The sequence below is a fragment of the Saccopteryx bilineata genome, chromosome 2, assembly GCF_036850765.1.
Source record: "Saccopteryx bilineata isolate mSacBil1 chromosome 2, mSacBil1_pri_phased_curated, whole genome shotgun sequence".
Lineage (NCBI taxonomy): Eukaryota > Metazoa > Chordata > Mammalia > Chiroptera > Emballonuridae > Saccopteryx > Saccopteryx bilineata.
In genome coordinates, this window is record NC_089491.1 from 101,594,868 (window position 1) to 101,621,652 (window position 26,785).

Genomic DNA, 26,785 nt, shown 5'->3' on the forward strand with positions numbered 1-26,785 from the left:
GCTCATTGACACAGGGATGTCATTGATTCCAGACCCCCTGACATGACAGAGCAAGGAAATATATGTGCGTATACCCGACCTGTATATGTACACACATATTACATATTTCTCTGTATCCGTTGGTATCTACCTTCATCTAAATGCAAGTTCATACTGATGTCTCCATCCCTCTGCTTCTATTTCCAGAATGTGAAAATTGTTGAAAATTAGTCTAATTGCCTCTTTAAACATCTGGTATAATTCTCACCAATGAAACCATATGAGCATGGTGCTCTGGGGTTTAATTATTGATTTAAATCGAAAAGCAGGGTTATTCAGGCTACTTTTCCTTCTGTGAGTTTTCGGTAGTTTGTATCTTTCAAGAATTGGTCTGCTTCCCCTAAGTTATCATGTTTATGCATACAGAATTGTTCACAGTATTCTGCTATTTGCTATTGTTCTTTTGATGTCCACAGGATAAGTAAGGATGACCTCTCTTTTATTTCTAATATTGTTAATTGGTGTCTTTTTTTGCCTGTTTACTTTGGCTAAAAAGACTTAGAGATTTTATCAATCTTTTCAAAGAACTACCTTTTTATAAAAAAAAAAATTTCTTGCTTTCAATTTCAATGATTTCTGCTATAATTTTAATTATTTTATTTCTTCTTGTTTTAAGCTCAATTTTCTTTTTTTCCCCCTGTAATTTCCTAAGGTGAAAGCACTGGGAGTTGATTTTATAATTTCCTTTTATCTAATATATGTGCTTAATGCTATAAATTTTCTCCTAAGTACTGCTTTTGCTGCAACTCACACATTTTGATAAGCTGCATTTTTATTTCTATTCAGGTCAAAATATTTTTAGTTTTTCTTCATACTTCTTTGATTCATAGAGTATTTATCATAATTCTAAATTATTTGATTTTCAAATATTTGGGCATTTTATAGCTTTCTTTCTGTTACTCTACTCCAGTTTAATTCCACTGCAGTCTGAAAGAACATAATTTGTATGAATTTTTATTCAAGTTTATTTATGTATGTTTTCCAAGAACATGCTCTGTCTTGGTGACTGTTCATGAGAGCCGAGGAGAAGGTGTGTTTTTCTGTTATTGGGCTGAATACAGTATGAGTGTCAGGTGAGTTGACAGTGCTGCTCGGGCCACTGACACCCTTCTGATTTTCCATCTACCTAACCTATCAGTTCCTGGCAGAGGGCGACAGAAATCTCTGATCATAATGGTGCGTCTGTCTATTCTCTTTCCGGTCTATCAGTGTTTGCCTCGTGTGTTTTCACTCTCTCCTATATGTGCACACACACCTCAGGTTATTATGTCTCACTGGATAACTGTTCCCTTTAGGGTCACACAACACCCTTCCTTATCCCTCATAATCTTCCACTTTCTGAAGTCTGCTTTGTGTAAAATGAATATAGCTAACTTCAACTTCCTTCTGATTAATGTCAGCATGGGGTCTCTTTCTCCATCTTTTTACTTTTAATCTATATGTGTCTCCACTTTTAAAGTGGGTTTCTAGCCTGACCAGGTGGTGGCGCAATGGATAGAGTGTTGGACTGGGATGGGACCCAGGTTCGAAGCCCCGAGGTCGCCAGCTTGAGTCCAGGGTCACTGGCTTGAGCAAGGGGTCACTTGTTCTGCTGTAGCCCCCTAGTCAAGAGACACATATGAGAGAGCAATCAATGAACTTCTAAGGTGCCGTAACGAAGAATTGATGCTTCTCATCTCTCTCCCTTCCTGTCTGTCTGTTCCTCTCTCCCCTTCCTCTTTCTCTCTCCCAGTCTTTGTCACAAAATAAAGAAAGAAAGAAAGAAAGAAAGAAAGAAAGAAAGAAAGAAAGAAAGAAAGAAAGAAAGAAAGAAAGGGTTTCTTGTAGGCAACATATAGTTGGGTCTTTTGGGTTTTTTTTTTTAATGCACTTTGACAAACTCTGCTTTAATTAGTGTACTTAGACTACTTACATTTAAAATGGTTATTGATTTAGTTAGATTGATATTTACCATTAAGTAACTAGTATGTTTTCAATGCATTTGTTCTTTGTCCCACCCCTTTTTTTCCTGCTTTCTTTGGTTTTAATCAAGCATTTCATATGATTCCATTTTATATCTCTGCAGCATATTTAACAAAAAAATTATTGGTTGCCCTGAAGTTTATAATATACATTTTAAAATCTAAATACCACGTTCAGATAACACACTACTGCTCCACATACAGAACGGGTACCTCATAGGAGAGTATTTCCAACTCCTTCCTCTCATCCTCCGTGATGATGCTGCCATTTGCTTCATTTACTGATATGCTATAATCACCAATAAACTGTTGCTTTAATCAAAGTTATCTTTTAAGATCAATTAAATATAAGAAAAATAAATTTTTTCATTTCATCTTCATTTTCTCCTTCTCTGATACTCTTCCTTTCTTCAGATAGATCCTTGTTTCAGACCCATATCATTTTCCTTTAGAGTTTCTGTTTGTTTTTACAGGGTCAGTCAGTTACTGATAAATTGTCTCAGAGTTTGTCTAAGAAGTCTTACTTTTTCCTCACTTTTTGAAGGGAAATTTAGCTGGATAGAAGATTCTAGGTTGGTGCTTGTTTTTTCTTACCTTCAACATTTAAAATCTTTCACTGATCAATTCAGGTTTGTGTTGTTCGTGAAGAGAAGTCTGCCACAGTTCTCGTCCTTGTTTTTCTATAGGTATAGGTCCTCTATACTATAGATCCTCTAAATGAGATAACCACTTTATAATAGAATGCCCTTAAGTATCTGTCAGGTAAAAGAATGAATACATGATCCAGACATGATTATTCTATAATAGATGATCCATAATCATGTCAAATGTATACCTGAACAAATGAATGATTCTGGGATTATCTGGTTCATTTGACAAATGAATAATAAATGAATGAGTCAGTAACTCAAATGTGACTGCAGTCTCTTCCGGACAAGTCCCACTTGCTCATCTCAAATCTAAGGCAGCCACAGGTGCTCAGGGCCTGTCCAGCGTGTTTCACTTCAGGTCATGAGAGAGCCCCACATCCTCCAGGGCCCCTGAGCTCACCTTCTAACATGCAGTGCATACCCTCTCTGTATTCTTTCCTTCGGAGCACCCAAACTACTTCTGTTTCAAGTTATTAGATCTCTGCTTTTATGATGGTATGAAATGCAGATGGGGAAGAGTATCTATTTTTTATACTCTCACCTCCCCCTCTCCCAAAGCAATACAGTTAGCAAACCTTGATAACCCTATTTAGACCCTAACTTGTGTTGCTTTCTACTAGGCTAATTAATAAAGTATAATCTTGGCCCTGGCAGTTGGCTCAGTGGATGGCCTGGCCTGTGGACATCCTAGGTTCTATCCCCAGTCAGGGCACACGTGAGAAGCAAACAAACATCTGCTTTTCTTCCCCTCTCTCCCCTCATCTCTCTCTTTTTTCCCCTCTCACAGCCAGTGGCTCAGTTGGTCTGAGCATTAGGCTCAGGTGCTGAGGATAGCTTGGTTGATTCGAGCATCTGCTCCAGACAGGGGTTGCTATAAGGATCCCAGTTCATGCACATGTGGGAGTCTGTCTCTCTATCTTCCCTCCTCTCACTTAAAAAATAATAAAATAAAATTAAGCATAGCCTTGTTCCACATTCCTGGAGGTACTGTGGCCTTATCATCTTCACTTCCTTCTTTCCTTACACATAGCCTTTAACAAAATTTGAGGTCTGAACCCAGAAAACTACAATGACTCTACAAAATGCAGGGCCTGGTGCTGTGAAGGCAACAGTCACTTTTCTCGCCATCACAAGGGTTAGCTGCATGTTCCATGCTTCATTCCAGGCAGAACCCTCTTGTAGAATCAGAGAGCCTGCGTGTGTGGAGTGGGAGAGGTGGTTTATGATATGGTCTCGTCTCTGCTCAAGGTAGAGTCCCCTGTGTACAAACACTGGTTCTGCTGCTCTTGCTTGCAGAGTTGAGCCCCAGTTGCCTCGTCTACAAACTGAGGATGATTGTAAAACCCACTTTAAAGAGTGGATGGGGGCCAAGCCACCTGAAGGGCTCCCAGAGTGTGGCCTGGCATCTGTTTAATGCCCTGGGCTGGCGATGAGGATGGTGTACCAACAACAGGCGGGTGACGACTCTGCATTGCCTCACTATTCAGCGGGGAAAGATCTCCTCATGTAGATTTTATCATCCATTCACCCAGGGAAGGCAGGTTCACATGTCCTCTTCACCACCCTCTACAGTCTAGCTGCTTCAGGGGTCATCCCACAATTACACGTGTTCTCCTGATGCTGATTGTGTCGGGGGGATAACTGTGTTCTTACAATATCTCTTTATTTTTTTAAAATATTTTATTCAGTGAGAGGAGGGGAGGCAGAGACAGACTCCCACATGCACCTTGACCAGGATCCACCTGGCAAGACCACTAGGGGGCGACGCTCTGCCCATCTGGGGAGTTGCTTCATTGCTCAGCAACTGAGCTCTTCTCAGCACCTGAGGCAGAGGCCATGGAGCTATCCTCAGCGTCCACGGACAACTCGCTCCAATTGAGCCATGGCTACAGGAGGGGAAGAAAGAGAGAGAGAAGTGAGAGGGGGTAGAGTAAAGAAGCAGATGGTTGCTTCTCCTGTGTGGCCTGACCGGGAATTAAATGCGAGACATCCACAAACAGGGCTGATACTTGACCACTGAGCAAACCTGCCAGGGCCACAATATCTCTTTAAAGAGAGGTATATAGTCATCCCTCACCATATCATGGTTCACTTTTTGCGGTCTCACTGTTTTGCAGATTTTTAAATTGTATATATTTAATTTTGTATTGCAGATTTTTCGCTATATCACAGAATTTTGCGGTATATAAGTATTTTTAGAAATTTATTATTTTAATTATTTTTGCAGTAAAATAAGCATTTTCTAGCCTAAAAAATTGAAAATAATATAAAAATATTAATTAAAACATATTAAAAGAATATTAAATCAAAATAAAGCCTTAAAATATATATGATATAAATAATAAAATAAATATAAGGTTGCTACCTCATGGATTTTCACCTATCGTGGAAGGTTCTGGAACCTAACTCTGGCGATAGATAAGGGACCATTGTATTGAAGTGTTTAATGGGTGAAATTTTATGATCTCTGTCATTTATGTTAAAAATGCTTCACTAAAATATGGCAAAACACTACATTTAAGTCATGACTACATACATGGATATTACACTACTCAATGTCCTAGCATATTAGAAAATATTCATTATAAGAAATACAAGTTTTGGCTCTGGCTGGTTTACTCGGTGGATAGAGAATCAGCCCAGTGTGTGGACATCCTGGGTTTGATCCCTGGTCAGGAAACACAGGAGAGGTGACCATCTGCTTCTCCCCTGCTTCCTCTCCACCTTCTCTCCCTTTTCCCTCCCACAGCCAGTGGCACAACTGGTTCAAGAGTCAGCCTCGGGCGCTGAGGCTAGCTCAGTTGATTCAAGCATTGGCTCCCGATGGGGTGTTGCCAGGTGGATTCGGTCAGAAGTCTGTCTCTCTATTACCTCTCTTCACACTTAAAAAAAAAAAGAAATCTGAGTTTTTCCATGCAAGAATATAAAACAAATCATAAAACTCACCCTACATACTATGAGCTTTAAAAACAAGTTTAAAGCATGTCCCATTGGTCACCACTCTGAGTGTGTGAGTGTCCCTGAGTAAGTCCATGGGCACTCAACTGCAGCTGGCCCAGTGACCTATGAAGACTACTGGACAAGTGGGGTGAACACCACACCTTAGACCCAGACTTGCTTGGTGCACACTGAGTGACAGAGAGGACCAAAAAAAGAGTGTGGAAAAATCTTTGAAACCACAGAGCCATAAAGAAAAAGAATTCTCTGCTGTTATAATGGTACCTAAGGTACTTTGTTCACTAAAACCTCCAAGAACACATATGCTTCTTCACATGAATGGCTTGGGCTCAACATTGCACATGAGGAGCAGGTGCTGTCCTGCCAGAGGACACCCTTCCCTTCCTCCTGGCTATGTGGTACCCGCCACTACTGGGCAGGATTGCTCATAGTAAAGAAGGTCTCTAATTTATAGAGTGCATCTGGACTAAAGAAACCATAAATATCCAATAAAAAACCAGAGCATTAAGCCTGTCTCTGTGATGGGGCATGGAAGCTTTGCCTCCAGTGTATGCACGGAGTAGCCAGCGACCTGGGCACCTCCTGGTGGGCACCTGTCCCCTGGCACCCATGCTACCTAATGCAGTGCAGACCCACTGGAGGAAATGCCTGCTGCCACCTGCTCTGCAGAAGGAGCTTCTCCCTGACAGCCTTCTGCGGCAACCTGTGCGACCACGCGTCGGGTGACCCGGGGGTCTGAATGCTGTGAGCTGTGGGGACTTCCTGGGGGGTGTGCATTGCATTCCATCATCACCAGTCTCCACTTGCAAAGTTGAAAGTCGACTGGCCGTGAAGCCAGCCTCTGAGAAAGACATTTATTTAGAAATACTGGCTATGAAAAATTATTCTTTCATTAGAAAAACACTTGCGTGAGAATTATAAGATTCTTTTTTATTATTATTATTGATTTTAGAGAGCTGAGAAAAGGGAGGGGGGAGAGCAGGAGTGGGAAGTATCAACCCATAGTATTTGCTTCTCATATGTGCCTTCAGGCATGCCCAGGGTTTCAAACTGGTGACTTCAGTGTTCCAGCTCGATGCTTTATTCACTGCACCACCACAGGTCAGGCAGGAGAGCCTTGTTTTGAGAACTCACTGGGCTTAGTACCACAATGAGATGGAAATATCAAGTGATGACAGCGCTTCTAAGCTGATGCTTGTGATCTGACCCGTGCACCTGTTCACTGCACCCTCCTGGTACCAAAGGAGAGCCAGGCACAAGGGAAGAAGAGTTCAGGACAAACCTGCCAACTTGACAAAGGAATACAAAATGCAAGGCTAAGGGACTTGCACTGCGTCATAAAATAGTCAATTTGTTTCAAAGTCACATCTCTTACAAAAACAGATTTAACTCCGTTTTAAAAATCATTTTCTTGCTTTGTACAAGAAAGGATAAACAAAAACAGTCAATTCTCATTATTTGTGATAATTATGTTCCACTACGCTATCTGGAACACTGAATTAATAAACACTGAGACCTTGCTTCTTGGGAAAATACAGACTTAGGTTCCTGAGAATTTCTGGTTACATTTTCATCGACTAATCAGTTCATAGCCTCTTTTTATGTGTGTTTCTGTTGAAAGACACTTTGTTTAGTATGGATTGTTCCTTAATTAACATTGAACTCACAGTCAGCAGCACCATACATAGCTCAGGGATGTACCGGGCTCCTCTGACACATGTTTTCCCCATGAGACATGTCATGACCCCCTTTATTTAGAAACCCTAAGTGGCACTTTGTACCACGCTTGTGAGGTCTATGGCCATACTGCCCCGAATGCATCTGAGCTCATCTGTACTATGCTTGTGGGTCATTTTAAACAGCAAAATCACTAACAAAAAACACAAAAAATTCGAAAAGGGTGGCACTAGGCTGGCCTGAAAAGGACACTTGGGCAGAGCACACCGGTGTTCCACAGCTGGGAGTCTGCACACCTGGTGACTCAGGTGACTCTGTGCGTGTCCACAGGCCCAGGCGGGCACCAGGAGGACTGGTGCAGCCTCAAGTCAATTTTAAGGAGTAGGTGAATTCAAAACCTGTGGATACTGAGAATGGACTGAACATTGTCTTACATAAGAGAGCTAAATGTAGGTCTTAGATTCATAATTTACCCATTTTGAGTGGCATCTACAATGGTCAGATGGGACCTTGCTGGAGAAGTATAGGTTATTGTAAAGATCAATACAAGGGTGAGTCAATACTGATGTAGGAAAATTTAAATCTCAGTGAGCCTCAGCCTCTGATAAGCATATCTCCTTGGGCTTGTTTGCTCTCTAACAAAACGCTCCTTGGTACTGTCAAAGACATAGGTTTTCTTTACTAAGTAATAAAATACACAACCTTGCCCTGGCTGGATAGGTTGGTTAATTAGAGCATCACCTTGAAGTGCAGAGGTTGCCGGTTTGATCCCCAGTCTGAGCACCTACAGAAACAGATCAATGTTCCTGTTTCTCTCTCTCTGTCTCACCCTTCTTCTCTCACTAAAATCAATAAATGGACATTTAAAAAACCAAAGAGCACAAATAGCCTTTGCATCTGAGGGGCCTGAGAGCAGCCCTCAGCCCTGCTCTCACCAGCTATTGGGCCTCGACAGGTTATTCTTCATGAAAAGGGTGCAGCTGCCACCTGTTCAGGGTGTTCTTCTTTTAGGTGAAATGAAGGCAAAAATGGTGAAATGCAACACTTGTGAATTATGAGTGGTACTGCTCTTGTTTGTACTCCCCCCCCCCAATTTTTTTTTTTAAAAAAACAACTTGGTTGCTGTGAGAGTAATTGAGGTCACATGTGACGAAGGCCTGGGGCTTGGCTCCACACCTTCCTTCTCCCAGACCGTCCACAGGGCACGAGCAGGAAGCAGGGCTGGCTGCTGCTGTGCCCCCAGCACCTAGCGCTGTGCCGCTGGCAGGAGGGGGACCAGAAGTGAACAGGCGAACAGAGCAGAGAACCCGCAGCTCCATGGCCCTGGTCAGCACGCTGGTGCACAGAAGCTGACAGAAGCCAAGGCCTGTGTGAGCTCTTTTGCCCACTTCGAAGTTGTTCTGTGTTTTTTTCCTGTTTCTGCAGACACTTAGTTGCTCAACAAAAATACCAAAGACTCTAAGGGATTCTCTAAAATAAATATCAAAATATCAGATAGCTTGGGTGCTGACAGAGTAAATGTTTCATAACGCCATCTTCACCGAAACTGCCCGCCATGAGAACAAGAGAGAGAGCAGCTGTGGGCCTGGTGGACACCTCTCAGTCCAAACCTAAGGTCCACAGAGCCACGTGCAGCAAATGCTGGAGCTGGGAGCACGGAGACCCTCAGGGATGACGGTCAAGGCAGGGGCCGCCGCAGACCTCAGACGAAGCCACAGCACCGGGAAGGCCAGCATGCTCTTGAAGGGCAAGCGGAGGCCAGCAGCCTCCCTGAGAAGAAATGACCATTGAACCAGCCCCTTCTCTGTCACACGCACACGACATCAGAGAGAATGAGGAAAGTGTTCTGCTGGGCTGGAACCCATCTTGGGCTGCTTCCGAATATGAGTCATGTCCAAGATGAGGAGCCTGCCCCAAATTCTATGCAATGACACTAAATAAAAGGGGAGAAGCAACAGCTGAAACATGCATTGCATAAAAAAATATTTGCCAGAAAACCATTCCGTCCCAAGGGGCAGATGAAATCAAGACCACACATGCAGCCATGAAGTCAAAGAACTCGGCTTTGAGAAAACAATAGCTGCAACCAGAAATGCCTAAGTCAGGGGATGAGAGGGGAGGCAGACAGTCATCATGAATAGGCTGGCAGAGATCAAGAGCCAACACAGGAAAGAAACAATGGTGTTGTTTCAACAGCAAAAGAGAACAGACATTAAACTGTACAGAACATGGTGGACAGGAAGGAATAACTTGAGAAAAATGAAATGGAATTAATGAAGAGTGAAAAAATTCAACAGAAAAATACCAGGACAAAGGAGATCCAAAATATGCACGGTGAATGTCCCTGAGGTAGGTAATTTAAATAAAAGAATGGAATATATGTTCAGACTAATTAAAGTGAATGTCCAGAAGTAAAAGAGGACTTTTCGGTCCTGGCCTGTTGGCTCAGTGGATAGGGCATCAGCCCAGCATGTGGATGTCCCAGGTTCAATTCCTGATCAGGGCACACAGGAGAAGTGACCAACTGCTTCTCCTTTTCTCTCTCTCTGACTTCTCTCCTTCTTCCTCTCCCACAGCCAGTGGCTCAATTGGTTCAAGTGTTGGCCCTGGTGCTGAGGATAGCTCAGTTGGTTCAAGCATTGGCCCCAGGTGGGGGTTGCGAGGTGGATCCTGGTCAGGGCACATGCTGGAGTCTGTTTCTGTATCTCCCCTCCTCTCACTTAAAAAAAAAATTCACATAGAAATTAAAGGAAGGAATAGTAAAACCATCATTCAAGAAAACAGTTTTAGTTAAATACCCCACCATACACACACAAACACAAATTTTGAGACATTCTGATTTTGCTGGCTAATGGTCACTCAGGTGGAGGTCTCCTCGTGCCAACGGCGCATGCCCGAGGCCAGCTGGAGGAAGGGTGCATGTGTTGCTCCACTTCCTGGTGTTGGGTTGAGTCATGAAAGGAAGCTCTATGACTCGCAAACCTTCCTAGCTGCTTCTCTGTGGTATTTTATCTTTCCCCAAACTCAGCAGCGCTGGACTTCCAGAGATAGCAAAGTGCGCCTTCTCAGCTGCCGCCCAGAATGAGGAGAAGCCAGGGCTCCAGCTGACATGACAGGTCGGCCGTGTCACTCCTGCTGGCCACAGGCCCCACCAGTGCACCCACCTCTCAGCTGCCTCGGGTCTGTCGCCCCCCGGGTTCTTCTGTGAGCACATGGCACATGTTCTCAGAAATGAAAGCCTTGCTCTCTTGCATTAAAAAGAATAGATGTGGTCAAGCACTAAGCATTACACTGTCTTCATTTTGCCTTAATGAGGAGCACATTGCCTCACTGACTCTTCCTTTAAAAGGACAGCACCTCGGAACCCAAACATTTTGAGAAAGTGATGTTGGACTTCTTTTTGCTGCAGAGAAATTAATGAGTACTAAAGTTCCTCCATTAACAAAATCCTCTTGAACAAAAACTAGTTTATTCTTTCAGAAACCACACTGAACCAAGTGTGCTTAACCCAAGGTCACATTCATTAGTGCCCTCCAGAACCAGATGCCCACTAGACTGCTCCAGGGAAAACCTGGGAACCATTCCAGTTCTCATCCTTGAGCCAGACTGAAGCGCGCGTGTATGTGCATGTGCGTGATTCTGTATGTTGGGTGTGCATGTGTGTGGAACGCTGTTGTGCTGAGTAGGCGACTGTCACTATGTTGAGAATGAAAGGGTATTGAGAAAACAGCTGTGTTAGGGTTGCTCACTTGCACTTTGCATGATTAGTGCATGAGCACATGGCAGAGCCACGTGTGTGTAGCCTAAGTAAGGCTATAGGGCAGGGGTCCCCAAACTACGGCCCGCGGGGCGCATGCGGACCCCTGAGGACATTTATCCGGCCCCCGCTGCACTTCCGGAAGGGGCACCTCTTTCATTGGTGGTCAGTGAGAAGAGCATAGTTCCCATTGAAATACAGGTCAGTTTATTGATTTAAATTTACTTGTTCTTTATTTTAAATATTGTATTTGTTCCCGTTTTGTTTTTTTACTTTAAAATAAGATATGTGCATTGTGCACAGAGATTTGTTCATAGTTTTTTTTATAGTCCGGCCCTCCAACGGTCTGAGGGACAGTGAACTGGCCCCCTGTGTAAAAAGTTTGGAGACCCCTGCATAGGGCTTGCCCTCAGCAAGGTACAGTCCGCAGATGGAGGAATGCCTGCCTACCACTGCGAGAGGCCATTTTGCTGTTTGTTGTCCTGCTGCTGTGAGAAGCAGTTTTCCCTGCCTGTTTGCTTGCCTGCCACTGCGAGACTCTAATAAATGGGAATGGCCCACGACTTTCAGGCTCCATAGTTTCTCTACCGTCAGCCTGAATCCAATGTGGACCTGCCGGGCCTCAACCACTGGCATTACAAAGGGTCAGGCCAGGTCTTGAGGACTAGACTCGGGGTCTCTGGGTGCCACCTTCACTTCCCATGGTCAGATGCCTTTAAGCAAAAGGGAATACTCAGGTTCCATGTGGACACGTGGCAAGCATTATGGTGCCGCTGCTATGGTATTGAGATTAGAAAGGGTGGGAGAGGGTAGAAGCTTCCTCCCCTCCCCAACTCCTTAGGATGCACCACTGTGTGGCTCAGGTATGACATGACATCTGGATCTGTCCCCCACGCTGTGCTGTGATGACCAGAATACTGTTCCACTCTGCCCTACATGGAGTCTCTGGCCATGAGCGGCGACTGCCCTCAGAATGCAGCTGTGCGATTGAGAACTGAGGTTCAAATTTTATTTAATTTGAAGTACCTGACTATGAATGGCCTCACGTGGCTGGTGGCCATGTACTGAATAGCACAGTATTGGATTCCTGGCAGGGAAGCTGGGAAGAGGCCTCTGTCCTCACCTGGGCTAGGTGTCCGAGGTGGAGTAGGACCAGCGTGATGGGGCTGCAGGTCGACAAAAGGGATCCTTCAAGTTCACCCGAGGAACAGGCTGTGTGGTCCAGATACCTCTGCCTTTCTAACACTTCCCCTACTTGGGCCAAATGTGATGGTTCTAGGTTTTCTTTTTATTAAGGAGAGACACATGCTACTCCAAATATCTAGTTAACTGTGTCCAAATCACATGTGATCTGAAATACAAGGAAGGCACTTCATGAGTGCCGACATGCGCCAAGAAGGCATCATACTGGGAGCACACAGAATTCCTACATCATGGTCTCCAGCTGGACATTAAAGTGCATGACCAGACCCAAAATAATATCTCTTCAGGAAAGGTCAGGGTGATGCCACGATCCCTGGGGAGGTGTGTCCATGTCCAGTGACTGGACACAGGAGACATCTGAGGAAAGCAGTCCCCAGGCGTTACTTGTTGAAACCCAGCAGGGTTCCCAAATGCATCGCTGGGGAGCAGACTTGCTTCAGGGTCAAGTGGCACAGCTGGGTAAGAGCTGGTATGTTTCTGTGACCCCCCCCCCACTAAGTCTTCTAAAATCACTTTGTCCTTAACCCACCCATGCTGTTCAATCCCCAGGTAGCAGAGGTTATTCAGTTCCTTGAACTCCTGCAGCCGACCACAACCACCCTTGTAGGGGCCTCTCCCTCCCCCCTGCACGCCAGTCTGCTCAGTGCTTTGCTCCGCGTGTCTCAGAGCTCCACGCCCCATCCACCCACTCCGGGCAGGCATCTGAAGTCCCATTTTGCAGGTGAGGTTGCCAGAGCCTAAGCCCTTTAAACACATAATGGGATCCAGAGCTATTTGGTTGCTTTGCTTCTGCCAACCATGCCTGCCCTCTTTCCCCCACTGCCTTCACCCTGAGAGGGGCTTTAGAGCCACTTTTTCAGGACTAGACGTTTATAGGTCAAGGCCCTGCTCCTAAAACTTTTATTACAAAATATAAACACAGGTGCATGGATGAGCTCTGGGGCTCCCCATGTGAGGGCTGCACGGTGTTCCCGTGTGTGTGTGTGTGTGTGTGTGTGTGTGTGTACATAGAGTCAGGGTGGACACAGTTACAGAGCATCCCAAAATGGCCCTCAGGTCACGACCTGCTGCAGCCCCAAAGGCCCAGAAGTCAAGCCACACATACCAAGAAACCACGGTCCCACTGTCAGTCCAGAGAGCAACTGAATCAGTGAGACAGCAAACTGTCCAGCAGAAAAGACGTGAAATGGGGAAATGCTAAAGTTAAACACTGTTCTTAGAGATGGGAACCACACAAACTATCCTGTGTGGAAACTGTCACAGGTGGGTTTTTCTGTCAGACCCCTGCACACATTCTTCCTCTCAGAATCACTTTATGTCCGTTCATTTCCTGCAGGTCTCACACTGTGTGCTGAGAACACAGGGCTGTTCACCCTTGGGGGGGAAGGGGGTCTCCTCTGAACAGACATCCTGACCCGTAAATACAGGTTCCGAAAGAAGAGTCCACACTGTAAAACACCACTCTCTCAATCTCCTGTCTCCCTCTCTCTCTCAATCTCTCTGTCTCTGTCTTGGTGTCTCTTTCCTTCAATCTCCCTTCCACCCCCTCTTTCATTCCTCCCTCCCCACACATAATTTTAACAACTAACACACCCACTGTCTTTGAAATCCAAGCACACACAGCTGCCCCTATACCCACACACCGAGAAATTCAAATTTGGTGGAAATTGGCCTTCAAGATGTGTTTGTATGCCATAAAACCCTGCTAACTAGTTCTAAACCAGTGGTTCTCACCATGGCAGCTGCACTTGAGGGGAGGTGGTGAGAAGCCTTAATAATTAAAGTCCAAGGGCAAGGTACAGGCCACACTGCATGAGAATCTGGGGAGGCAGCCTGTGCACCAGAGGGTGAGACCAGCATGGGTGATGGCCATGTGCAGGCAAGCTGGAGAACCTGGCTGCACAACCCGGGCATCACCCCTTCTCCCAGCCGAAGTCCTTGTTTGGACACAGGCTGGTCCCAGCAGCTGTAGTGGATGCCTTGTTCTAAATTAGTTCTCTTTCTGGCCTCATCCTATTCACTCCCTCCACCCCAGGTAAGGATTCCTACTTTATTACAATCACCGCAAACTTCTGTGTGCAGAGTAAAAATGCACACTTCACCTTTTTCTCTAAACTGATTCCATTGCACGCCCCCCCCCCCCCAGCTGCTGCTCACAGTTTGGTACCTTTGCTTCCAGAGCTCTCTTTGCATGTATACACACACACACACACACACACATACACACATGCACACACACACACAATCTGTATATGCAGCCCTTTATCTGTATGTAGTAAATAACAATTCACTGTAGTCTACTCATTAAGAACATATATATGTTTTTTAAAAATATATTACATCTTGGCCCTGGCTGGGTAGCTCAGTTGGTTAAGAGTGTCATCCCGGAATGACAAGGTTGTGGGTTCGCTCCCTAGTCAGGGCACACATGGGAAGCAACCAGTGAATGTACTACTGAATGGAACAACAAATGAATGTCTCCCTTCCGCCTCCCCCCCTCTTCCTCTCTCTGTCTCTCTAAAAAAGTCAATCAATCAATAAAAAAAAAATTAAGCCCTGGCCAGATAGCTCGGTTGGTTGGAGTGTCGTCCCGGAGCCTGGACATTGCCAGTGTGATTCCCTGGTCAGAGCACACACAGGAGCAGCTCAGAGTTCCTGTCTCTCCCTCTCCCTGCCTCTCTCTCTCTCTTTCTCTCTCTCTCTCTCAAAAAAAAAAAAAAAAAAATATATATATATATATATATATATATATATATATATATATTATGTCTTGCTTTCTAACTAAATATGACTTGGACATCTTTATATTTTGATTCACAAAGACTGCACTTTTAAAAAGACCACATGGGATTCCACTGCATGGACATGCCATAGTTCAACAGCCCCCCATGGACATGCATTTCCTTCTCCTTTCTCCTTCTTTTTATTACTATTACAAAATAAAATGTTGCAATAAATTACTGCATGCATATATTTCTCCACCTTTGTCAATTTATGTGTGTAACAAGTTCCTAAAAATAAAATTGTTGATTCAAAGTACATGCACATTTTAAATTTCAGGAGATTCTGCCGAGCAGCTGTGCTGGTGCCCACTCCTCAGAGTGTCCCTTTCCCCACACCTCGTCACACTGCAAACCCTCCAACGCTGCATCTGCAACTTTAACTGCTTTTCACTGTCCTTGATCAATTTTTCTATTAGCCTGTGTATATTTTTCTCGCTGATCTGAAAGAACTCACTGCATGTTAAGTGTATTGACACTTTGCCACAGGCATTAAAAATAAATATCTTATACTTCTTCCCCACTTATTTATTTATATATAGTTTTCATTCAGTGGAAAGTTGCTTAAAATTTTAGAGAATTGCTTGGCCTGTGGTGGCGCAGTGGATAAAGCATTGACCTGAAACTCTGAGGTCATTGGTTTGAAACCCTGGGCTTGCCAGGTCAAGGCACATACAGGAAGCAACTACTATGATTTGATGCTTCCTGCTTCTCCCCCCTCCCCTCGCTTTCTCTCTCTCTCTCTCTTCTCTTTCTTAAAATCAATAAATAAAACCTAAAAAAAATTTTAGGGAATCAGGCTCATCAATCTTTTTTCTACGATGATTTCATATTTTCTACCATATTTAGAATGGTCTTTTTCATGCTACAATTATTTAAAAATGAACCTAAAATTTCCTCTAAGACTTTCATGATTTCACTGTTATATTTTGAATCTTTGTTTAACCTGGAACTTATTTTGGTATAAACAGCAAAGTTTTATGTTTTTCCAGATTATTAGCCCAAGACCATTATTAATAATGACCCATTCTTCTTTCCCTGACTGCTGAAAAATGCCACCCTCACCTTGCAATAACTTTCCACATACAACCTGGATCTGTTGGTCCATTCTATGGTGTAACTTTGCCTTAGGTCTTGTAGAATTTGTCTTTCCTTATCACCTCTATTTTTTATTTTTTTGCCTGGTCTTCCTATAAGTTCCTTTAATTTTAATTTTTTTATTTATTATGCATTTTTATTTTTGTTGCTCTAAGGTGAAAAAAGCTTGAATCTTAGGCATTTCAGCCAGCTCAGTTTTGTTTGGTGTTCACATATACAGCATTCCCTAACCATCTGACGCCCATGTTAGCTGGCAAAGATAGCTCTTGGTCATGCACTGCAAGACCACCTGTTGTGGGCTGAATTGTCACATTTCCTAAAGCCATATGTTAGATTCCTAACCTACATACCTCAGAATGGGACTCTATTTGGAAACAGAGCTTTTACAGAGGTGACTAAGTTAAAATGAGGTCATTAGGATGGGCCCTAACCCATAAGACTGATGTCCTTATAAAAAGGGGAAATTAGGAAGAGGCCCGCCCAGAGGGAAGAGGATGTGCAGATGCAGGAGAAGACCCACCCACGAGCCACACAGAGGCTGTGGAAGAGGGAGCCCTCCTGACCCACGTTCTCAGTCTCCCAGCCTCTGGGACTGTGAGGGGATACATGTCGGCTGAAATTCTACTCACGTCACACATGTCCCCATGGAAGGGAGATGAATTTCAAACCGTGCTTTCTGCCCTGCCCTATTCCAATACTTAAAGACACCTGGCGCTGACACTGCCACTGCCAACCCTTGTGACAGTGATGTGCGCAGGGAGCAGCCATTCTTCCCTGTGTGGGGAGAGCCATGGACCTGCAGGCCAGCTGGGGAAGGCCAGCCGTGCCCACTGCGAGTGCCTGGTGCACCCCTTTGCACTGGCTTCTCACAGTACTCCACTCGCTTGGGACAGGAAGCTGGGGAGTAGGCTTCATCTGTGCTGAGGAGACGCTGTCATAAGACCCTCTCACTGACTCAGAACTTTTTCGTCCAAGTCATTATTGGATTTACTTAATTCTTCAACACAAAGCTATGAGGATAAATTATGTTTTCTAGAGCTACTGGTGAAAGCATGAAACCGATAAGTCACACTGAGCTCACAGCTGCACACAGCCTGCTCAGTGTTCCCCAGGTCCGCCGATGTGACAACACGTCTTCTTAGTACTAAGCGCAACAGCAGATTCTTTTTTTCACTCTTTTTTCTTCTTCTGTTCCAAGTGAGAGGAGAGGAGATAGAGACAGACTCCCGCATGTACCCTGACCAACATCCACTTGGCAACCCCATCTGGGGCCAATGCTCTGTCCACCTGGGGCCAAGCTTGCACTGAGCTATTTTTAGCACCAGAAGGAGAGGCTCCATGGAGCTATCACCAGCAACTGGGACCAATACCCTTGAACCAATCAAGCCGTGGCTGCAGGAGGAGAAGAGAGAGAGAGGGAAAGAGAGAGCAAAGGGGGGGGGAGGGGTGGAGAAGCAGATGGTTGCTTCTCCTGTGTGCCCTGACTGGGAATTGAATCCAGGACATCCACACTTCGGGCCAACGCTCTACCACTGAGCCAACTGGCTAGGGCCTGGCCTTTCACTTTTTATTAGAGTAGTGGATATGAATTCTGGTTCTGAACTAGAAACACCTAGATTTGAGGGTTCGAATGAAAGCAACATTATGAGTCTCACTGCTTTTCACCAGGTTGGATGAGATGGTTGCAGGATCACTTCTGCCTCCAACATTGCATCCTTAAACATGCTGCTAAGAAGTTAATGACTCTGCATGGGCAATTTCCTAAAAATCAGAATGGTCTTGACAATACTGCCCAGACACACCTTCTGCCTGTTCCCAGCTCCAAGGACAACAGAGAAGACCGGAGAAGCCCCAGTGCTGGGACCCATTTCTGGTCTAGCCAGATCCTCTCCCTCCTCCTCACTGTCACTTCCCTCACACAGCTATGGCCATCAGCTGATTGGTGTTGCTAAAAAAACAAAAAAGGAAGTGGCGGACTTCCGCTTCAAGCATATGCAGCCACTATAAATGCAGAGAAAGAAGAAAAACAGTATTAAAATAACAGACTATAAACCCATAACCACTCTGGGGAGCAAAGGAAGCACATTGCCAGGACACTGGAAATGATCTTGATACCCGAGGGACACAAAGCCACAGGGGCCCAAACTGAAGGGGGGTATCACAGCCCAGCGCAGCCAGGGGACAACTGTGAGGTGGGGGAATCCTTAGAGAGGACAAAGCCCTGGGGTGGCGTGGGTAGGAACAGCCAAGCCCTCTCCAAACCCTCAGCTGGGGATACCCTAAGAGTAACAGAACGCCCTCAACAGAACAGACCTTCTTGTGTAGAGGTAGGGCATGGCTGCTTCTGCAAAGAACCAGGAGCCCCTGCACCCACACACTGGTTCCTGGCTCAAAGTACCCTGTGCACATCTCACCTGCCTCCTCTCTCATGGGGGGCAGGCTAAGAGAGAGCCCCACAACAGATGCAGCCTTAAAAGACTAACTTCCAGGGCATGTCCCCCCAAAACAGAGACCAGCCCTAGGGTGGGGTGAAATACCAAGCAGACCAGGAAAGCTAAGACCATGAAGGAGCAATATCGAATGAGCAGATGAGCCGATGTCAAAGGACACAAAGTCAGGGAGCAGCAAGAGAATGTCCACACTGGAACCAGCAATAAAAACCAAGAGCCTCGTGTATCATTAAAAAGATAATAATAAAAGAATGAGTTATGGCCCTTGGAAGTTAACCACCTGCTTGCTACAATGTGAAAGATGAAGGATGGACTGAATGACAGGAGAGAAAGAGCTGAAGATCTTTCTCCACATAAAGATTAATCTGATGGTTTCATGCAACACAATGTAAAGGACAAAGGAGAGGGAAAGGATGAAAGACATGCTCCACTGAAGCTCCACGTGTAATGTCAGAGTTAGGGAAAACCCTTTCACGCCTGTCACTATCTGAGACTTCCCATTCTGTGGAATAAAACACCACAATCACTGAGAAGAAGGGCTCCCCCAACCCTGGCATGTTGTTGTTGATTGAGAAAAAAGAAAGTTCAGAATGAAATTAGTATTAAGAACACACATACACAGACACACACACACAAGATTATATCTTCTGAAGATACACACCATTTATACACAGAATAAATAAGAGGGAAAAAATACCCCAACTGCCCCCACCATAGTGGGGGGGGGCTGGGGAGGAGGGCAGTGGTCAACAAGAGGGTTACTGCTGCCTGTCATATCTGAAGTCTTCACTAAAACAAACCTGCACTTGTGCCTCAGTTATGTAATTTAACACTTTTCAAAAAGAAAATGATGGAATCGTTCCCTCACCTTGGAGGCCAGAGAAACTTTAGAAATGGTACTTACTGATGACCTGTTTGGTCAGACTGCAGGAGCAGATTCCCAGAGCCGCCCACCTGTGAGAGGCTGTGATAGTGACATCAGTTCTAACCACAGGCCAGGTACGGGCAACTGCACACGTGGTCACCACCGGCATCACTGTGAAACCTGTGACTGTCCTATCTACAAAGACTAAGAGAGTGGATTTGACCCCAATTAAGATGTAGATCCTTATTCTCAACCACTGCCAAGAAAAATATTCAGTAAATGTGAGGCATTATAGCAATCATATGACTAAAATATCTTTAGCATATAAGATCAAGTTCACCACACCATTCTGCCTTTACCCAAGCAAAGTCTGAGAACCTTATACAGGGCAGGGGAAGGTCACCCGGTATTCCCGAAAGTAGACTTTAGGAGTTCTGGGCCCCAAGATGCTCCGAGACCCAATGTACCCCATGGCCGCAGAGGTGTGAGAGAACACACCGACGCCTGTCCCCTCTGCACATACTGCCTAGTGGCTCTGAAGAATTCTGCTGAGTTATCTGTGCTTATCCCTCCATATGTGACTTTGCTCTGCCCAGTGTTTCACACTACTTGAGAAAAGAAGCTCCCTGAGGAATAACATTGAAAACTGCCCTGCACCTGGCTGAAGTCATGGTCATCCAAGCCACCATGTGAGGAGAGCCCTGGACTCAACATTCTTAGGAAAGTACAAGTTCCCATCACTCCGACCCTAAAACATCAGTGTCTGACAAATACAGAGGTGATACTGAGACTAATTTTGAATGGAGACACCCACTGCTAACCTGGAGTTAAAAATAATCTTTCATTGATACGAGTCTGAATATATGCTGATGGAAGAGATCATAAAAGTTCTATGCTACAAATAGATAAATAACCATAGACATAAGTAGTTTGGGAAAATGCTTTCAGCAATTATGACAATGGATTTACAACAGGTAAAATGTATGTGGGTGTTAGTAAGAGGTATGTTAAGACCCCAAAGGGTCAAGTAAAGGGACTAGTAAGTAACTTGCAGGAAATGTATCTAGTCAACCAACTGCCCCAAACACGCTTCAGTTATTCGTAGGTGTGCAGCGAGACTGAGGAGCAGCCGTCAGGCCGCAGCAAGGAGACGGAGGGTCCCAGAAACGAAGAGAGAGAAGTGGAACTGACAGATGGCGTGGCGCCTCTGATCCAGGGGTAAACACCATCACAATGAAGTAAACACCCAGTGGCACCCTATCCGCCTTCCAGAATGACAGTCCTGCCCGTGAAATGTCTAGGACGGCCACGGCTCACATCTCAGTCCAGGAAGTCAGCAGCCCCTGTCTAAAACTGATCCATCCAAACATAAGAAAATAAGCATATTATAAGAAAATAAGGAGGAGAACTCCATAAGAAGTAACAGCAAAAAAATTTAAAAGATTGCTTATGGGGAGTGATCCTTCCGGATAAGAATGTATTGTTATCAATGAAAATGAAATGAACAGAAAAATTAACTTTGATCATACTAAAATATCTCCACGACAACTCAACAGAAACAGATTTAATAAACTAATCAGACTGGCCAGGGCAGAAGGAAGACAAACAGATGGAGTGAGAAAGTAGAAGGTCACTTGTTGGACACCTAAATGCACTTCGTAGCCACTGAGAGGAGAACTGAAGAAACCAACGCTTCAGGCCTCTCCTGAGCCGCTGCCACCTTCAGTTTCTCTTCCACTCTCTCCCCACTGCCAGCCCTGACTGCATCCAGGCGGGGATCTCACTTCCTGACACCAGCCCACACCCCCCTGGTAGACCAGCTGCCTGCTCAGCCTCCACTCAGACCAGGGTCTGTCACACTCAGCATGCTGGTCTGGTCTGGAAGGCCAGCATCTTCAGCATCACATCCTGCTGTTCTTCAGCGGTCCAACACAGCCACGGGGGTTGCTGCCACCAGCTTTAGAAGCAAGGACTCCAGTTTCAAAGCTGGTGCCCTCGGGACAGAGGATGCTACTCACCAGACACAGCCCTTCAGAAAAGCTTTCTGTACTCTCCTTTGTCAATGAGACATCACCGATAGTCTAAATTGTTCCTACCTTCCCACTCTCATCCCCCACTGAAGATAAGTTCCTGCTTTCTCCAAGAAATCAAGAAATCAAGAGAGAGTCGTTTTTGATTTGTTATATCTACTGTAACATAAACTAAATGTTCTTCTTTCTATTATCTATTGCCTTGGCTAAATTTGATTATGCTTGATTTTAATTCAACCATCTTTCAAGATTCATAGGGCAAAACTTACATAATTATTAATGGCAAAAAATGTTCAAATTTATACAACTCTGTCAGACAAAGTTATAATCTAATAGAAAATTTCACTGATAATATATCAAAATGAATCAACCTTTCCTTCAAAATTTAATCAGCCTATTTTTATTTTTAAAAATCTTCCACAATTTCTGTTGAAAAAGGTAAAAACTCTTATCCAAGTGAAATAAAACCTCTTCAAATCAAAGTAGAAGAATAAGATAAGACAGGCAATTGATTCCAATCTCTCTCTCTCTCTCTTTTTTTTTTTTTTTTTTTTTTCTGTATTTTTCTGAAGCTGGAAACCGGGAGAGACAGTCAGACAGACTCCCGCATGCGCCTGACCAGGATCCACCCGGCACGCCCACCAGGGGGCGACGCTCTGTCCACCAGGGGGCGATGCTCTGCCCCTCCTGGGCTTCGCTCTGTCACAACCAGAGCCACTCCAGCGCCTGGGGCAGAGGCCGAGGGGCCATCCCCAGCGCCCGGGCCATCTTTGCTCCAGTGGAGCCTCGGCTGCGGGAGGGGAAGAGAGAGACAGAGAGGAAGGAGAGGGGGAGGGGTGAAGAAGCAGATGGGCGCTTCTCCTGTGTGCCCTGGCCGGGAATTGAACCCGGGACTTCTGCACGCCAAACCAACGCTCTACCACTGAGCCAACCGGCCAGGGAGCTCCAATCTCTCTTTAAGACTCTGCCTTTCGATTAATTAACTTTACAGAAAAATAAAGTATATAGACTTTATTTAAGAGAAATTCTCCCCAAATGCCTAAATTCCTAAGTTTCTTCTTCACTCTTTTACAGCTAAACCATTCTGAAAGTATAAGAGAATGTTAAAACTTGCAAATAAATGAAGATAGGGTGTTAGGGGGTAGTTAGAAAAAAAATCTATTACAGTTAAAGTTGAAAAAGCAAAAATTCATTCAGATTGTGAAAAGTGCCCTGTCATTCTTTGGGCAGAGATGACAGCCACTGCATGGTGAAAAGGAGACACTATTTCTTCCAAGGACATACTGAAGCTGGAAATGGTGACTATACCCTTTCCTTGAATGACTACTGTGGTTTTTACTCTGCAATCCTAAACTGTCAGAAAATTTGCTGTTTGAAAGTATATTAGTGGCCCTGGCTGGTTGGCTCAGTGGATAAAGCATCGGTTGGGTGTGTGGAAGTCTCGAGTTCAATCCCTGGTCAGGGTACACATGAAAAGTGACCATCTGCTTCTCCCTCCCTTCCATCCCCCTTCCCTCCCACAGCCATGGCTCGATTGATTAAAGCACATTGGCTGGGATGCTGATGATGGCTCCACGAAGTCTCTGCATCAGGCACTAAAAATAGCTGTGTTGACAGCATGGCCCCAGATGAGCAGAGCATTGGCATCAGATGGGGGTCGCTGAGTGGATCCTGGTTGGGGTGCATGCAGGAGTCTATCTCCCCTCCTCTCACTTAAATTTAAAAAGAAGAAAAGAAGAAAAAAAGGATGGAAGCTGCCAATTTAATTACTGGAAGGTGTGAGTTAGTGGTCAATAGAAAGCAATTTTCTTTCGAAAGCAAATAGCTCCATGGAGTTTAATACAGACTCAGTCCTTTAGCCCAAGTCCACAGCTCTGAAAAACAAGATTTTAAAATAAATTTAAGGACCCTCATTTAGTGACTACACCTGCCCTGAACTGACATGCAGCTATTTATAGTTTTTATTCATTCCACCGAGTGGGACTGCTCACAGCAGTGTGGAAACATTGTGTGGGATTACAGGAGGCCGCATCGGAGTGTTAGGCATGCTCGCACACCTTTTTGAATTCTAAGAAACGTCTTTCTCAACCCTGAAATTCAGATTCTAACTTTGAATTTCAAAATCCTGAATTCCAAAATATATCCAAGCACAAGGGTCCTAACTGATTACGGACATACAATGTGCTAAGTGATGTCCTACTATGACAAAGTCTTTGGTTTAAAAATAGGAAAATCGGACCTGCAGTTAGAATATTAAATATGAGTCTAAGGAAGGCCAAGATGTTATTTCCGAAATGCAGACCTAGCAATACAAGGAACTCCTTGCCAATTTCATCTCTCAGGAAAGGCAATGACCTAAAGTATACACCTCACTTTTATCTTGGCTTAAAACATGAAAAACATTCCAGTTAAGACTGTTTATATAATCCTATATACCTAAGCACTACAAACACAGAGAATATAAGTCAATTTCTATTTTACTACAAAATTTCTCTAAACACATCAAAAGTATGATGTCTATAAATGACTTGATAAAATAATTTTAACTGATTAGAATCCTCACTTAACACACCTAACACTTTATGAGTATTTAAACCTAGCTCAAATACAGATATATCCACGCACTCTCCAGACCTGGTAGGGGGGGAGGAGGGTCGAGGGGAGCAATAATGAATTCAATTGCATTTAATTGAAATGCTGCCTGTATCATACCAATAAATGTATTCCTACTAAAACAAAGAAAGCAGATAGCAGAGTCAATTTCATTTCTTCCAGAAATTCTCTGTCATCACATGATTTTTTTTTTTTTATTATGAAGGTTCAAACGTCTGACATCTCCAACTCTTCACTAGCTACATACTGAAATGCTCTGCGGCTTTAAGAAAAAAGAGCAAGTACCTCAGACAACAATTTTACTTGGGTTCAAGGAAACCTTTGGGGAGTCAAGCAAACTCATTAAGATAACTTGCAATACTGTTTCCAATGTAGAAATATTCAAACTCTCACTATCCCTGGATTGTTTTTCCAGTTTTTGCAGCACAAACCAACCAAAAAAATGAATCGCCTTTGAATAGTTATTCAGGTCGGGTTAAAGTTTTGGAGCCACAATGCACACACACATATATATAAAACACAAATTTACATTTTACTACATAAACATTCCTGCTCTCCAAATCACTCACTGGCTAAATAAATTACCACGAAAACATGTCTAAATCTGAGCAGAAAGAAAGTTCCATGTGTTTATACAAGTGCTCTTCCTTTCTGTCCTATAGAAATGTAGTGTATGTAAACACCCACACAGGCACAGGAACACTTGTACACCGAGTCACTTCGGTAAATCGAGGGAATTTTCCGGTGTAAACGTGTACTCGACCAAACGAAGGTGCGTTTCGGCGGAGACCGCGTTTTCTAGGCCTGCGGATCCAGCTCCTGTACTCGGGATCCGGGGTTCCCGCGCAGCACCCGGCCGGGGCCGCGCTTCCGAAGCACGAGACTGAACCGACAGGCTTTGGGTTTCGGGGAAAAGCTGGCTCCACCTACCGGCTTCTATTCTCATCCATTTCCCCTCCTTTTCCAAAAGCCGAAGGCTCGAGCGTCCCTGCCGATGGCCCCGGACACCTGGACACCGGCCGAATGGCCTGCTTACAGCCACATCCACCCTCGTTGCCTTTGCGGGCTGAGAGGTGCCGGGCTCCGCGTGCGCACGGCCGGAGCGATGGGGGGGGGGGGGGGGGGGAGCGCGCACACCTACCTGCGCAGGTGAGCCCGGGGCGGGGCGGCGCCGGGTCAAAGCGCCGGGAGCGGGGCGCGGGCTGCAAGGGCAGTGCGTCCAAGGGGCCGCTCGGTAGCAGCTCGGGCTGCGGGCTATTCCTCTCTCCTCCCGCCGCCAGATCGCCTCAGCCGCCTAGCGCGCGGCGCTTCCTTATTTTGGGCAACTTCCTTAACTCGCCGGGACCGGCCCCGCACTTCCTCCAGGCCGCGCCCCAACACCCGGTGCGCCCCCAGCGCCCCTTCTGTCCCCAGCTCCCCCTATACTTCCAGCGCCCCCTATGCCCCCAGCACTGAATGAGTACCCAGCGCCCCCTGTGCCCCCCAGCACTGAGTGAGGCCTCAGCGCCTGGGGCAGGGAGCTGAAGACTCAGCGCGGGGACCCAACTCCAAGGTCCGACTGGGAGGGCGGAGGGGAGAAGGGGAGAAGCCACTTGGGTGACCTGCTTGCCTCCCAGGCACAGAGAACCAGGGCTAGGGGTCTAAAGTACAAAGAAGGCTAGTGCCAACCGAGACATATCTTCCCCTGTCGCCTGTAACCCATTCCTTCTAAGGAAGACACCCCCACTCCCAACCCCGGGGTATGCCCGGTCCCCACGCTGCTGGGGAAGGGAAGATTGTTCTTTGGGTGGTGTATTCCCAGTCACCCACCCAAGGCAGCCCTGTTTACCGGTGACCAGGAGACCATGGGATCATGCCAGTGGTCTCAGTGGAATGCCAGTCTTCACGGGCCCAGCCTGCTTTTGAGGGCTTTTATTATTACAGAGCTCTTGACAGTCTCCTTCCTTCCATCGACAGTGGCTAAGTTTAATTCTTTTTTGTAGTCCTTTAAATGGTTGAGAAACACCTACCTGGTTCCCCTCCTCCTACTCCTCTCCCCTTTTTTTGTTGTTGGATAGCCCTCCTTAAAATCTTCCCACAAGTTTCCAACCCCGCACATTCTCGGTAACACTGGCTAGGAGTGCCTGTTTCTAAAACCTGTTTCCTGAGCGAAATACAAGAAACAAAACAAAGTATCTAGTGTGTTAGTTCATAATTGCCATGGAGGATGGGTTTATGTTCTATGGTAGCTCCTCAGTTCCTCCAGGTGGACATTTTTTCCATCCATTTTGTCATTACATTTCTAACCCAAGTGACTGATTTTTTATTATGGTTATATGTGTTACCCACTGACCTTCACTGTGCTTCAAAGAGCCAACAGAATAGCCACCGTTCTCTAAACGAAGGCTACAGAACAATTCCACAGCTTTTCAGAGTTGTGTTATTGTTGGAAATGAGCGCCCTGTAGGGGACCTGACTCGAGTTTGCTACAATGACATGCCTCCTCAGGGACTGCTCATGGGAGGAGGTGATGTTCCAGGTCTATCTTCACACTGCCCTTTAGTACTGCTGTGGCCGTTTCTGAGTAAACTGAAAAAAGTTAATCAGTTTGCTTGTAATGATTTTTTTTTTTTTATGTTAAAATCATCACACAAACACCTAGAAAAATATCTTACCAAATGACAACACATTTCTCCCAGGCTTCCTTCCTTTGCCCTGTGTTCTG

At 45.2% G+C, this 26,785-nt stretch overlaps 1 protein-coding gene and 1 pseudogene across 2 annotated transcripts in view; one reads left to right on the plus strand and one right to left on the minus strand.

The window, feature by feature from the left end:
* SYK (spleen associated tyrosine kinase) overlaps window positions 1-25,412 on the minus strand; it is a 100,071-nt gene extending 74,659 nt beyond the window's left edge. The window contains exon 1 of one of the 2 annotated variants that reach the window (XM_066257511.1): window positions 25,223-25,412. The gene's annotated coding sequence lies outside the window, so the exon portion shown is untranslated. Of the gene's footprint in view, window positions 1-25,011; window positions 25,134-25,222 lie in introns of those variants that run through there. The other variant, XM_066257512.1, reaches the window with a different exon arrangement.
* The window catches only part of LOC136322284 (anillin-like), an 85,331-nt pseudogene continuing 64,682 nt past the window's right edge, over window positions 6,137-26,785 (plus strand).